At 40.0% G+C, this 14,530-nt stretch overlaps 1 pseudogene; it reads left to right on the top strand.

Annotated features, from left to right (window-relative positions):
* The first annotated feature begins 2,828 nt into the window (after nucleotides 1–2,828).
* Nucleotides 2,829–3,861, top strand: LOC139035052 (histone-lysine N-methyltransferase SETMAR-like; annotated as a pseudogene).
* Nucleotides 3,862–14,530: the final 10,669 nt, after the last annotated feature.

Below are 14,530 nucleotides of genomic sequence, written 5' to 3'. Positions count from 1 at the left end.
GGCATGGCCACTAGTTATTAAATAAGCAGTAAAAGGACATGTACTTTAGTATAACAGGGAAACATCCAAGGCTTGACTCCAGGCTTGATTATTATAAAACAAGGCTTATGTAATACAGGTATTATAGTGATGACTGACATATTATAAAGCAGAGATTACTAGAATGTCTTAAAATTTTTCAGTGGGGTCTTCTTTTAAAAATAAAAAAGGTTATGCTGCAATAAATGAGGAGAGTATTTCTTTCCTTCTTAAAATCTCTCCTTAGAAAGGAATAAACATCCATGATATTTGCTGCATTGATATTCTCTCTCTGTATATTACCCACCCCTCACAGAAGTGCCAAACAATAGACAATGTATAAATTCTGCAGCATGTGTGTACTGCATTTTTTCCTTTATAAGTGAACCAGTAGCATATATTTTTTAAAAAAATAATTAAACACTGTGCCCCATTCCTTTCGCTACATTTCTATTGAACTCTGAAAGTCTCTCTTGGCCTTCCAGGGTGCCGGGAGCATTGATAAACATTTGAAAACTAAATGAAGCTTTTAAAGTGCTCAAAATTGCCTCCAGCACATGCTTGTGACCATCATCCTGAACTTGAGTCTAAAGAGTAAAGTCCTAGGGCCATATTTAGAACTTTAAAGACAGATTTTAAAATTGATGGTGAGTCTTTTAAAACCTGTGATCAGGTGAGAGGGAAAGGTCAGCCATTCATCCTTCTTTGTGGTTATGCCTTTGCCAAGGGACACTCCTTCTGAAGATCTCACTACATTTAGCTCTGTTAGGTGGAAAAGAGATAGACAGACAGATAGACATAAACCCCCAACCCCCTTCTCTCTTTAGAATGTTTATCTTACTCATCTAACCATTAATCATATATTAGCCTAAGGCAGTATTTCTCAAAGTGTGTTCTGGAGAAATCTCTGTGAGACATTCATAGGATAGCTTCATCAAGAAAGTTCTGGACCAAATGAAATCCTGGGTTAAACAAAGTTTAACAGGTTTCTTTTTTCGGGACCTTTGGAACCTTTCGTGCTCATATTCACTGGCCTCTCTCCAGACTCTGAGTACCCAGTGGGGAGTAAGCCAGCCATGGTCCCTGCCATCAGGGAGGAATCTTCCAGACAGCTCCCTCAGAACGCAGAGGCCAAAATATCATCTTACATTCTATTTGGCACTTTGTTTTCCAAGCCCTCCGGATATCCTTTGCACACAGGAGGTGGTGGGTATTAATATGCCCAATTATCTCCATGAATACACTTGTGTTTCTTATTTGACTAGTGCTATCACCTCCTCAACAGTCCAGGCTTGAAAACTGACAGTCCCTTTCTACTTTTCTCTCACCCTCAAAACTGGTTGTGATCAAACCCTCACAATTTTTGTCACACTTACACAGTTATGTCCCAGTCCTAGTTTATACTTTTTTTAAATTGGAGTATAGCTGCTTTACAGTGTTGTTAGTTTCTGCTATGCTGCAAAGTGAAGCAGTTATACATATAAAATTGCCCACTGCTTTTTAGAATTCCTTTCCACTGAGCTCACCACAGAGCAATTAGTAGAGTTCTCTGTGCTATAACAATAGGTTCTCATTTCTTATCTATTTTATATATAATTGTGTGTATGTCAGTCCAGTCTCCCAGTTCATCCCTCCCTCTTCCGTCCTCGATGACAAAGTGTGTTCTCCACATCTGTGACTCTATTTCTGCTTTACAGATAAGTTCATCTGTACCATTTTTCTAGATACCATATTTAAGTGATATTACACAATATCTGTTTTTCTCATTCTGACTTAACTTCACTCTGTATGACAATCTCTAGATCTATCCATGTATCTGCAAATGACACAATTTCATTCCATTTTATGTATGAGTAATATTCTATCATCTTCTTTATCCATTCTTCTGTCAATGAATATCTAGGTTGCTTCCATGTCCTGGTTATTGTAAATAGTGCTGCAATGAACATGGGTGCATGCATCCTTTCAAATTCTGGTTTTCTCCAAACATATGCCTAGGACTGGAACTGCTAGATCATATGGCATCTCTATTTTTAGTTTTTTAAGGAGCCTTCATAGTGGCTGTACCGATTTACACTCCCACCAAAAGTGTGGGAGGGTTCCCGTCTTTGCACACACTCTCCAGCACTTATTGTTTGTAGATTTTGTGATGATGGTAATTCTAACTGCTGTGAAGTGATATCTCATTGTAGCTTTGATTTGTATCTCTATCTAGTAATTAGTGATATTGAGCATCATTTCATGTTTTGTTGGCCATATGTATGTCTTCTTTGGAGAAATGTCTACTTAGGTCTTTCACACGTTTTTTGGTTAGGTTGTTTGTTCATTTTGATATTGAGCTGCATGAGCTAATTCTTCCCAGTTAGACTAATAATATCAACTCCTAACCAGTCCTTCACCTCAAGGCTCCCATCTCCCTCAAACACACACACACATACTTCTGCTATCATACACAACATCTAAGATGTCCTACACACCATTCCCTGAGTTTCCTTAGTCTCTTCCTTTGGTATGCAAACACCTGGATGATTTGACTCCAAAAAAAATCAGTATTTCCAACCTTACTTGCCCACAACAGTCCTCCCCTCCCCCCCCATGGCTTCTACCCACTACTTTCTAGCAACATCAATCTATTAGGTTGCAGCAGAAGTAATTGCGACTTTACATTGCTGAAATTTGCCATTTGATATTGGAATACATTCTTAAATAAATGTAGTTATTTTATACATCATTTTAATGTACATTTCTCACTTTATGTTTTTTTGCTAATAACATTACTTGCTATTTTATAGATACTTTAAACTATAGAAATGATATTAGACAAAAAGCAAATTCGAGCAATTTTTTAATTCGAGTTCAAAATGTGTCATAAAGCAGCAAAGACAACTTGCAGCATCAACAATGCATTTGGCCCAGGAACTTCTAATGAACGTACAGTGCAGTGATGGTTTAAGAAGTTTTGCAAAGGACACAAGAGCCTTGAAGATGAAGAGCATAGTGGCCAGCCATCAGAAGTTGACAACGACCAACTGAGAGCAATCATGGAAGCTGATCCTCTTACAAGTACACAAGAAGTGGCCAAAGAACCCAACATCGACTATTCTACCGTCATTCAGCATTTGAAGCAAATTGGAAAGGTGAAAAAGCTCGATAAGTGGGTGCCTCATGACCTGACAGCAAATCAAAGAAATCATCATTTTGAAATGTTGTCTTCTCATAATCTACACAACAATGAACCATTTCTTGATTGGATTGTGTCGTGTGACAAAAAGTGGATTTTATACAACAACCGGCAAAACCCAGCTCAGTAGTTGGACTTTAAAGAAGCTGCAAAGCACTGCCTAAAGCCAAACTTGCACCACAAAAAAAAAAAAAAAAAAAGAAGGTGATGGTCATTGTCTGGTTGTCTGCTGCTGGTCTGATCCACTACAGCTTTCTGAATCCTGGCAAAACCATCACATCTAAGAACACTCAGCACATCAATGAGAGGCACTGGAAGCTGCAACCCCTGCAACCACTGGTCAACAGAAAGGGCCCAGTTCTTCTCCAGGACAACGCCCAATGACATGGCGCACAACCAGCGCTTCAAAAACTGAACAAATTGAGCTACAAAGTTTTGCCTCATCTGCCACATTCCCTGACCTCTTGCCAACTGACTACCATTTCTTCAAGCATCTCAACAACTTTTTGTAACGAAAATGTCTCCACAACCAGCAGGAGGCAGAAAATGCTTTCCAAGAGTTTGTTGAATTCTGAAGCATGGATTTTTATGCTACAGGAATAAACAAACGTATTTCTCATTAGCAAGAATATATTGATTGTAATGGTTCCTATTTTGATTAATAGAGATGTGTTTAAACCTAGTTATAATGTTTTAAAATTCATGGGCCGAAATCGCAATTAACTTTTGTACCAACCTAATACTTGAGGGCCACAAACTTGCCAGAGAGAGCCTTTGCCCCATGTGCAGCAAGTAAAATACCGTACATTTCTCCAGCTTCAGTCCTACAACTTGAATAAAGTCTCGCGCTCCGGGCCCTTGCAGTTGGAATCACCCTCACTTCCTGTGCTCTTGTAGCACTTTCTTAGTGTTTCTAGTCTCACACATATCACTGTCTATCCTGCATTTGAAGCTTTTTATGTATTTGTCTGTCTCACCGTCTACCTTGTGAGATCCTGAAAAACAGAGATGGGATCTTTTGATAGCACCTCAGCATCTGGTACCAGACACATAGTAGGCACTCATGACAAGCAGGTTGACAAGGTCAGGAGGGGCGGCCGTGAGGAGATACCCCTCGTCCAAGGTAAGGAGCAGCGGCTGTGCTTTGCTGGAGCAGCTGTGAAGAGATACCCCATGTCCGAGGTGAGAGAAACCCAAGTAAGATGGTAGGTGTTGCGAGAGGGCATCAGAGGGCAGACACACTAAAACCATAACCACAGAAAACTAGCCAGTCTGATCACAGGACCACAGCCTTGTCTAACTCAGTGAAACTAAGCCATGCCGTGTGGGGCCACCCAAGATGGTTGGGTCGTGGTGGAGAGGTCTGACAGAATGTGGTCCAACTGGAGAAGGGAATGGCAAACCACTTCAGTGTTCTTGCCTTGAGAACCCCATGAACAGTATGAAAAGGCAAAAAGATAGGATACTGAAAGATGAACTCCCCAGGTCGGTAGGTGCCCAATATGCTACTGGAGATCAGTGGAGAAATAACTCCAGAAAGAATGAAGGGATGGAGTCAAAGCAAAAACAACACCCAGTTATGGATGGAACTGGTGCTCGAAGCAAGGTCCGATGCTGTAAAGAGCAATATTGCATAGGAACCTGGAATGTTAGGTCCATGAATCAAGGCAAATTGGAAGCAGTCAAACAGGAGATGGCAAGAGTGAATGTCGACATTCTAGGAATCAGTGAACTAAAATGGACTGGAATGGGTGAATTTAACTCAGATGACCATTATATCTACTACTGTGGGACAGGAATCCCTTAGAAGAAATGGAGTAGCCATCATGGTCAACAAAAGAGTCCAAAATGCAGTACTTGGATGCTATCTCAAAAATGACAGAATGATCTCTGTTTATTTCCAAAGCAAACCACTTAGTATCACGGTAATCCAAGCCTATGCCCCAACCAGTAATGCTGAAGAAGCTGAAGTTGAATGGTTCTATGAAGACCTACAAGATCTTTTAGAAATAACACCCAAAAAAGATGTCCTTTTCATTATAGGGGACTGGAATGCAAAAGTAGGAAGTCAAGAAACACCTGGAGTAAGAGGCAAATTTGGCCTTGGAGTACAGAATGAAGCAGGGCAAAGGCTAATAGAGTTTTGCCAAGAGAATGCACAGGTCATAACAAACACCCTCTTCCAACAATACAAGAGAAGACTCTACACATGGACATCACTAGATGGTCAACACCGAAATCAAATTGATTACATCCTTTTCAGCCAAAGATGGAGAAGCTCTATACAGTCAGCAAAAACAAGACCGGGAGCTGACTGTGGCTCAGATCATGAACTCCTTATTGCCAAATTCAGACTTAAACTGAAGAAAGTAGGAAAAGCACTAGACCATTCAGGTATGACCTAAATCAAATCCCTTAAGACTATACAGTGGCAGTGAGAAATAGATTTAAGGGACTAGATCTGAAAGACAGAGAGCCTGATGAACTATGGACGGAGGTTCGTGACATTGTACAGGAGACAGGGATCAAGACCATCCCCGTGGAAAAGAAATGCCAAAAGGCAAAATGGTTGTCTGAGGAGGCCTTACAAATAGCTGTGAAAAGAATAAAAGCAAAAAGCAAAGGAGAAAAGGAAAGATATTCCCACTTGAATGCAGAGTTCCAAAGAATAGCAAGGAGAGATAAGAAAGCCTTCCTCAGCTATCAAGGCAAAGAAATAGAGGAAAACAACAGAATGGGAAAGACTAGAGATCTCTTCAAGAAAATTAGAGATACCAAGGGAACATTTCAGGCAAAGATGGGTTCAAAAAAGGACAGAAATGGTATGGACCTAACAGAAGCAGAAGATATTAAGAAGAGGTGGCAAGAATACACAGAAGAACAATACAAAAAAGATCTTCACAACCCAGATAATCACAATGGTGTGATCACTCACCTAGAGTCAGACATCCTGGAATGTGAAGTCAAGTGGGCCTTAGGAAGCATCACTATGAACAAAGCTAGTGGAGGTGATGGAATTCCAGTTGAGTTATTTCAAATCCTGAAAGATGATGCTGTGAAAGTGCTGCACTCAATATGCCAGCAAATTTGGAAAGCTCAACAGTGGCCACAGGACTGGAAAAGGTCAGTTTTCATTACAATCCCAAAGAAAGGCAATCCCAAAGAATGCTCAAACTACCACACAATTGCACTCATCTCACACGCTAGTAAAGTAATGCTCAAAATTCTCCAAGCCAGGCTTCAGCAATACATGAACCATGAACTTCCAGATGTTCAAAGTGGTTTTAGAAAAGGCAGAGGAACCAGAGATCAAATTGCCAACATCTGCTGGATCATTGAAAAAGCAAGATAATTCCAGAAAAACATCTATTTCTGCTTTATTGACTATGCCAAAGACTTTGACTATGTGGATCACAATAAACTGTGGAAAATTCTGAAAGAGATGGGAATACCAGACCACCTAACCTACCTCTTGAGAAACCTATATGCAGGTCAGGAAGCAACAGTTAGAACTGGACATGGAACAACAGACTGGTTCCAAATAGGAAAAGGAATACATCAAGGCTGTATATTGTCACCCTTCTTATTTAACCTATATGCAGAGCACATCATGAGAAACACTGGGTTGGAAGAAGCACAAGCTGGAATAAAGATTGCTGGGAGAAATATCAATAACCTCAGATATGCAGATGACACCACCCCTACGGCAAAAGTGAAGAGGAAGTAAAAAGCCTCCTGATGAAAGTGAAGGAGGAGAGTGAGAAAGTTGGCTTAAAGCTCAACATTCAGAAAACTAAGATCATGGCATCCAGTCCCATCACTTCATGGCAAATAGACGGGGAAACAGTGGAAACAGTGTCAGACTTTATGGTGACTGCAGCCATGAAATTAAAAGACGCTTACTCCTTGGAAGGAAAGTTATGACCAACATAGATAGCATATTAAAAAGCAGACACATTACTTTGCCAACAAAGGTCCGTCTAGTCAAGGCCATGGTTTTTCCAGTGGTCATGTATGGATATGATATTTGGACGGTGAAGAAAGCTAAGCACCGAAAAATTGATGCTTTTGAACTGTGGTGTTGGAGAAGAATCTTGAGAGTCCCTTGGACTGCAAGGAGATCCAACCAGTCCGTCCTAAAGAAGATCAGTTCTGGGTGTTCATTGGAAGGACTGATGCTGAAGCTGAAACTCCAATACTTTGGCCACCTCATGCGAAGAATTGACTCATTGGAAAAGACCCTGATGCTGGGAGGGATTGGGGGCAGGAGGAGAAGGGGATGACAGAGGATGAGATGGCTGGATGGCATCACTGACTTGATGAACATGAGTTTGAGTAAACTCCGGGAGTTGGTGATGGACAGGGAGGCCTGGCATGCTGTGATTCATGGAGTCACAAAGAGTTGGACACGACTGAGCGACTGAACTGAAGTGAACTGAGAAAGACTTTGTTTTGGTTCAAAATGGGATCCATAGAAGGTTGCAAGCAGTCATCATTAGTATGAAAATAACTTCTCCAGGGCTGACCAGAGAGGCCCAACCAGACATATGCTGATAAATTCAAGTGCTACAAAGGGAATAATAAAAAATTTCAGGTGTGCTGCAATTAGTGAATCAATGTACCAATTTCAGTTGGAATAGATGCCTTTAATGTCCACATATTTCTCAGAAAACACTGGGAAAAGGAATTCAAGCAACGTTTCAATAGCCAGCTAAAACATAATTTTCAATGATGTAGTAGTAGATGTACTACTGGCAATGAAGTACTTCATTTAGAAACATTGTTTCTTTCTGCTTTAATCACCTGTGACTTCAGACAGTTCACATGGTCTATCTCTTATGAAAGATTCTACACATACATTGAGGCAGAGATAGCCGATTTCCCCCAAACACCCGCTCTCCTCTTCTTTTCCTTCATAAAAATCCCCTCTGTGGTTTAGTTAGGTATAAGATTTGCCAGCATTCCATTAACATAGGTATGGCCTTTTAGTTAATTCTAGCCAGTAAGATTTAAGCAAAAGCAGTTTATGCAACACCCAGGTCATGCTCTTACAAAGAAACTGTTCACCCTCCATGTCCTCTTTCCTACTCCTTTCAGGATGAGACCCTGATACGACAGCAGTGAGCCTGCCTTGGGAATGAGGTTAGCATCCAGGGAACAGCAATACAGCATGATAGAAAGAATCTAGGTGTTATTATCTCCAGGGAAAAGGCTGTCCTTCTCCCCTGGACAGCTACCAGCTCAAACGTTCACATTAAGAGAGAAATAATCTTACCATCTTTAAACATTCATTTAAGCATTCACTATTTCAGTCTCCAAGAAAGCAGACTAAGGAATTCCTGACCTAACAGAGGCCCACCCATATGTCCATGGCACCTGAAAAATTCTGTCCCCAAAGTGATATCCCATCCCAGGAAGTCTACAGCATGAACACACTGGATGGGTATAACAGATTACTCAGATTGTACAAAAGCAGAGAACAAAACCCTAAGAGAAAGGTACAGAGGACAGCTACATTATAATACTAAATAGGACACTAGAAAAGCCACAGAAACGGGGTCCCAGTGCAGGGCACTCTGTGTGGCTCTAGGAAAAAGACATGGAAAGAAAGATAGAAGCAGCAAAAATGGAAAGGTTGGGAGGCAAGCTGATCTGCTCCAGAGTGTTATCAACCAGATGATCCTACAATTGTTCACTACACTGAGAGCTCCTTGAGGGAAGTGATACTCTATCTTTATCTAAAGCTCTGGGTGCCATCCAGTAAATATTCTTCAAATGGTAGAAATACATAAATGGATGACCAACAGCAGCTGATCAATTTTCTATTTCAATACTGAATCTTCTATTAATCACTCATCCATCACAATGATCTCAACAGGAGCTTAAAAAAAAACTGTAAAATAATTTTGAATTTGCTGCACACCTAGGTGGTAATGAAATCCTCAAGTGTCTACCTGACAGAGCAATATCAGGAAGCAACAGGGAGCAGCCAGAAAGGCAGGTAGCAGATGCCAAAATTAGGAGGCAGTTTACACTCTTCCAGATGAAGAACTGTAAAAGGAGTGATGGATCGCAGCACAAAGAGAAACCTTTAACTAGGTTCTGCTCGGCATGGCATCAAGTAAGTGCCATCGACTGCATTCAGTGGAGTAAAAAAAAAAGTGTCTGTATGCTGAGATGTCAGCTTGTAAAAGTGTCAGTCTCTAAAATAAATCAAGTAGCAAACAGAAAACATATAAATAACTATACTTGATGCCAGCAACACTAAGCAAGAAAAAAAAAAGCCATTTTAAAGAATTTTCCTTGTTAACCACACAGTGAGCTGGTCTTAGCTGGGGGTTTTCTGGATTAGCAAATCAAGTTTCCTGGTTTTAGATAAACTAGATGATGGTTTCAGGATCTGCTGGAAAAGACACAGATGGAAAGGCCAAAATCTGAGCTTTTGCCTTAACTCTGTGAACTTTTACCTAACCTTTGGTTTCCTCCTCATAAATTGGAGACTGAGATTCTTTTTTTTTCCTTTCTGCACCTCACCTGCTCAGTTTAAAAACCTTATAACGACATCATAAGCTCAAATTCTGGGGGTAAAACCAATCTGTTCAGTTCAGTTCAGTTTACTCGCTCAATCGTGTCTGACTCTGCAACCCCATGGACTGCAGCATGCCAGGCCTCCCTGTCCTCACCAACTCCTGGAGTTTACTCAGATTCATGTCCATTGAGTCAGCGATGCCATCCAACCATCTCATCTTCTGTCGTCCTCTTCTCCTCCTGTATTCAATCTTTCCCAGAATCAGAGTCTTTTCATATGAGTCAGTTCTTAACATCAGGTGGTCAAAGTATTGGAGTTTCAGATTCAGCATCAGTCCTTCTAATGAATATTCAGAACTGATTTCCTTTAGGATGGACTGGTTGGATCTCCTTGCAGTCCAGGGGACTCTCAAGAGTCTTCTCCAACACTACAGTTCAAAAGCATCAATTCTTCAGCACTCAGCTTTCTTTATAGCCTAACTCTCACATCCATACATGACTACTGGAAAAACCATAGCCTTGACTAGACAGATCTTTGTTGGCAAAGTAATGTCTCTGCTTTTTAATATGTTGTCTAGGTCGGTCATAACTTTTCTTTCAAGGAATAAGCATCTTTTAATTTCATGGCTGCAATCATCATCTGCAGTGATTTTGGAGCTCCAAAAAATTAAGTCTGTCACTGTTTCCACTGTTTCCCCATCTATTTCCCATGAAGTGATGGGACCAGATACCATGATCTTAGTTTTCTGAATGTTGAGTTTTAAGCCAACTTTTCCACTCTCCTCTTTCACTTTCATCAAGAGGCTTTTTAGTTCCTCTTCACTTTCTGCCATAAAGGTGGTGTCATCTGCATATCTGAGGTTATTGATTTTTCCCAGCAGTCTTGATTCCAGCTTGTGCTTCTTCCAGCCCAGCGTTTCTCATGATGTACTCTGCATATAAGTTAAATAAGCAAGGTGACAATATACAGCCTTGACATACTCCTTTTCCTATTTGGAATCAGTCTGTTGTTCCACGTCCAGTATTAACTGTTGCTTCCTGACCTGCATATAGGTTTCTCAAGAGGCAGGTCAGGTGGTCTGGTATTCCCATTTCTTTAAGAATTTTCCACATTTTATTGTGATCCACACAGTCAAAGGCTTTGGCATAGTTAAGAAAGCAGAAATAGGTGTTTTTCTGGAACTCTCTAGATTTTTTGATAGTCCAATGGATGTTAGCAATTTGATCTCTGGTTTCTCTGCCTTTTCTAAAACCAGCTTGAACATATGGAACTTTACGGTTCACATACTGTTGAAGCCTCGTTTGGAGAATTTTGAGCATTACTTTACTAGCAAGTGAGATGAGTGCAATTGTGCGGTAGTTTGAGCATTCTTTGGCATTTCTTTTCTTTGGGATAGGAATGAAAACTGACCTTTTCCAGTCCTGTGGCCACTGCTGAGTTCTCCAAATTTGCTGGCATATTGCATGCAGCACTTTCACAGCATCATCTTTCAGGATTTGAAATAGCTCAACTGGAATTACATCACCTCCACTAGCTTTGTTCATAGTGATGTTTCCTAAGGTCCACTGGACTTCTCATTCCAGGATGTCTGGCTCTAGGTGAGTGATCATACCATCATGATTATCTGGATTGTGAAGATCTTTTTTGTATTGTTCTTCTGTGTATTCTTGCCAACCTGTTACCCAGGGAATAAAGTACATGATTTCAGGGAGGCCAGAAGGGGTTCACCATGCCACCAATACACCCAACCATCCACTCGGCAGTGCCAAAAAGTCTTCTAACATGAATCAAAGGGCTTCCCAGGGGGCACTAGTGGTAAAGAACCCACCTGCAAATGCAGGAGACATGAGAGACAGGAGTTCCCTCCCTGAGTCAGGAAGATTCCCCTGTAGGAGATCATGGCAACCCACTCCAGTATTCTTGCCTGGAGAATCCCAGACAGAGGAGCCTGGTGGGCTACAGTCCATAGGGTCGCACAGAGTTAGACACTACTGAGAGATTTAGCACATAGCATGACATTGAATGCAAACCTTACATACTACAGCATAAATGCAAATATCCCTAAGAGGGACACTGCAAAGACTGAGGGTGCAGTGGGATTGGGCAGGGAAGACCAGTGGCTTTAGGGTCAAGAGATCTGGGTTCAAATCTCAGTTTACTTAACCCTTTACTAACTGTGTGACTTTTGGTCCCAATTTTCTCATCTGTAACAATAGAGGGGAGGTGTCAGAAGTGGAATATCTATAGGTTGACTAAGAGAAATAAATGACAGAAACAGATTATCTATTGCACAGACAAGAAAATGCCTCTTCCAGGTATAGGTAGTGACAGAGCCTCGGCAATGAAAACAGAAATCCTGCTTGTCTACAGTAAGTGAAAGGAGAAATAAACTTCTTGTTACTGCAGAATGAAAAGAGCTTGTTAACTTCCTTATCTCTGCTCCCAACACCTGGAATCTTGTTTCCAAAGGCTGGAGCTATTTAGGGTCTCCAGAGTCAATGGGAAGACTTAATTAACTTTTATTTATGAGTGAGTCACTTTAGATTGGGCCTCAAGTTTGCCCACATATTTATCCAGGTGATGAGCTCTGAGGTACTTCCAAACACCATGTATGTGAAAGATGAGGACAGGGTCTCAAAAACTGACAATGAGTCACAGTTGCTACAAATTCTCTAACATTTGCTACATTACATAAGACCCACCGAAATATCCACTTTGTGATGTTAATTCACAAGAATATTGCTCACTTGGGTGACTTAAATCCTGAATTTTCACCTGCATTTGAAAGAAGTACTTAGGATTAAATTAGTTATATGGCTATTTCTGAAGATATAACTGTATTTATACCTTCCTTGTTTAAAATATATACTTTTACAAATCATCACCTCCAGTGATCTGGTCTTATTTTATCAATGGCGTCTATTATAGAGCATTGCCTGCAGAATCCCTTAATTATGACCTCATTTTCTTCCTTGAGCATTCCCCCAAACTAGTAGTCCCAACTATCATTAGGAAAGCTTCTAGGTTGGAATAGTTGAATTGGTTACAAGGTCACCTGCTGCATCTAAAGTAGTTACTTAATAGAGAATAATGTGACGGGCCCAGGCCAACAGACTCTTCAATAACATTACTAATATTCTAATACATTATTGTCTTCTTTCCTACACATGAAATTTAGCATACAAATGTTCTTCAACTAGTATTGCGTCTATCTTGTGATAACTGAGCAATTCTCTATAGGTAACGAGAGTCAAATGTATTATGCATGTTCTATTGCTCTAATAAATAAAAGGATTAGCTTGTTTACAGCTGCCAGTGTGGTCTGTTAATTTGGCATTTCATCTCGCTATATCTGACTGCAGAGACTAAAGTGAAGCCTGCTTTCATTTTTCATTTTTCCAGAAACATAAAATGAATAGGCTAATTTCTCAACTATTCAACTTTGGTACTTGAAATTAAAAAATATGAATGTAGCTCATTTTTTCTCAGTCTATTCAGTATCATTACTGGATTTTTCCATGGCTGAATATCTTGAACAATAACACGATTATTTAGCATTACAACCCTCACAACTTGCAGACTAATCTTTTACTTAGAAAAAAAAGTCAAGATAAAATTAAGAGTCCCTATATACAGTAATTTCAGAAACTAAGTCTTAATCATAATATTCACAACTTAACAGCTCCTTAGAAGGAGAGAGCTTTTTCTGGGCATTCTAGAAACAGAAACTGCTTAAGATATTTTTAAAATATGCTTCATAAAACTTGATAACATTATGAATTTCATTCTTAATACCTCCAGAAATTTTCCTGTTGCAGTCTAATTCAAATATTTGTTTGAATTAGATAGTCTAATTTTTCTTACATAGTCGAATTTTTCAAACATGTTATTCTTCCTTTAATTTATTTTCATCTGTTGTCTTCTTTTTCCACTCCTTCAAAAAGCTTTTGAGGACTTTCTTATGACACTACATTTACAATCACTTTCTTATCTTCATATAATGCCTTCTCAATACTTCTCCCATAAGAACTTTACAGAACTACTAGAGTATACCCAAAATATGACAGAAGAACAAGCTGCAACTCACAACAGAAATCAGCAGCTTTTCAAGTCCTTTTCAACCAAGATCTACGATTTTTTTGTTCCATTTATGTACGTAGAATTTGAACTTGGGCCACAGCCAGCAGGAACAGAACAGGAGAGATGAAACAAATTTGTTAAAATTAAAGTCACCAATAGAAAGCTAAGGATAACACTCAATGAGACACTTATGACACAGAGAATTATTATCACATTGCCTTCATGTCTCATGTACCTATAGTGTTTTCTGAAAGGCAGGGCCACCAAAAAAGCCGGCATTTATAAGCCTTTGAACTGCTTTGCATTTGGCATGAATCTTGCAAAGTTCAGTTTCCTGAAATATTTAAAGGAAAAATGTAGAAAATAAATCTTACATCTTCTCTACAAGCTCTCTAATACTTTGAGCATTGCAAACTGGGTCAAGGAAGACACAAAAGAAGGATAAGAAGTGTCCACATCTGACACAAGCCTATAGAGCTAATATTTGCTGATGTTCATTGTGTGACAGACGTCAGGTCAGGGCTTCACAAACACCTCATTTATCCTCAAAACAGTTCTGTGAGATGGCTGCTGTTTCATCCTTACTTTACAAATGAGGAGACTGAGACTCGGAGACGTGAGGCAATTTGTTCCATGTGAAACAGCAGTAGAAGTGAAGTCTGGCTCTACACCCAGGCCTCCCCATACCAGAACCCAAGATCATAAGTGTTCCTCAACACTGA

This window comes from Odocoileus virginianus, chromosome 5 (genome assembly GCF_023699985.2).
Source record: "Odocoileus virginianus isolate 20LAN1187 ecotype Illinois chromosome 5, Ovbor_1.2, whole genome shotgun sequence".
Lineage (NCBI taxonomy): Eukaryota > Metazoa > Chordata > Mammalia > Artiodactyla > Cervidae > Odocoileus > Odocoileus virginianus.
This window is presented reverse-complemented; position numbering and strand designations above follow the sequence as displayed.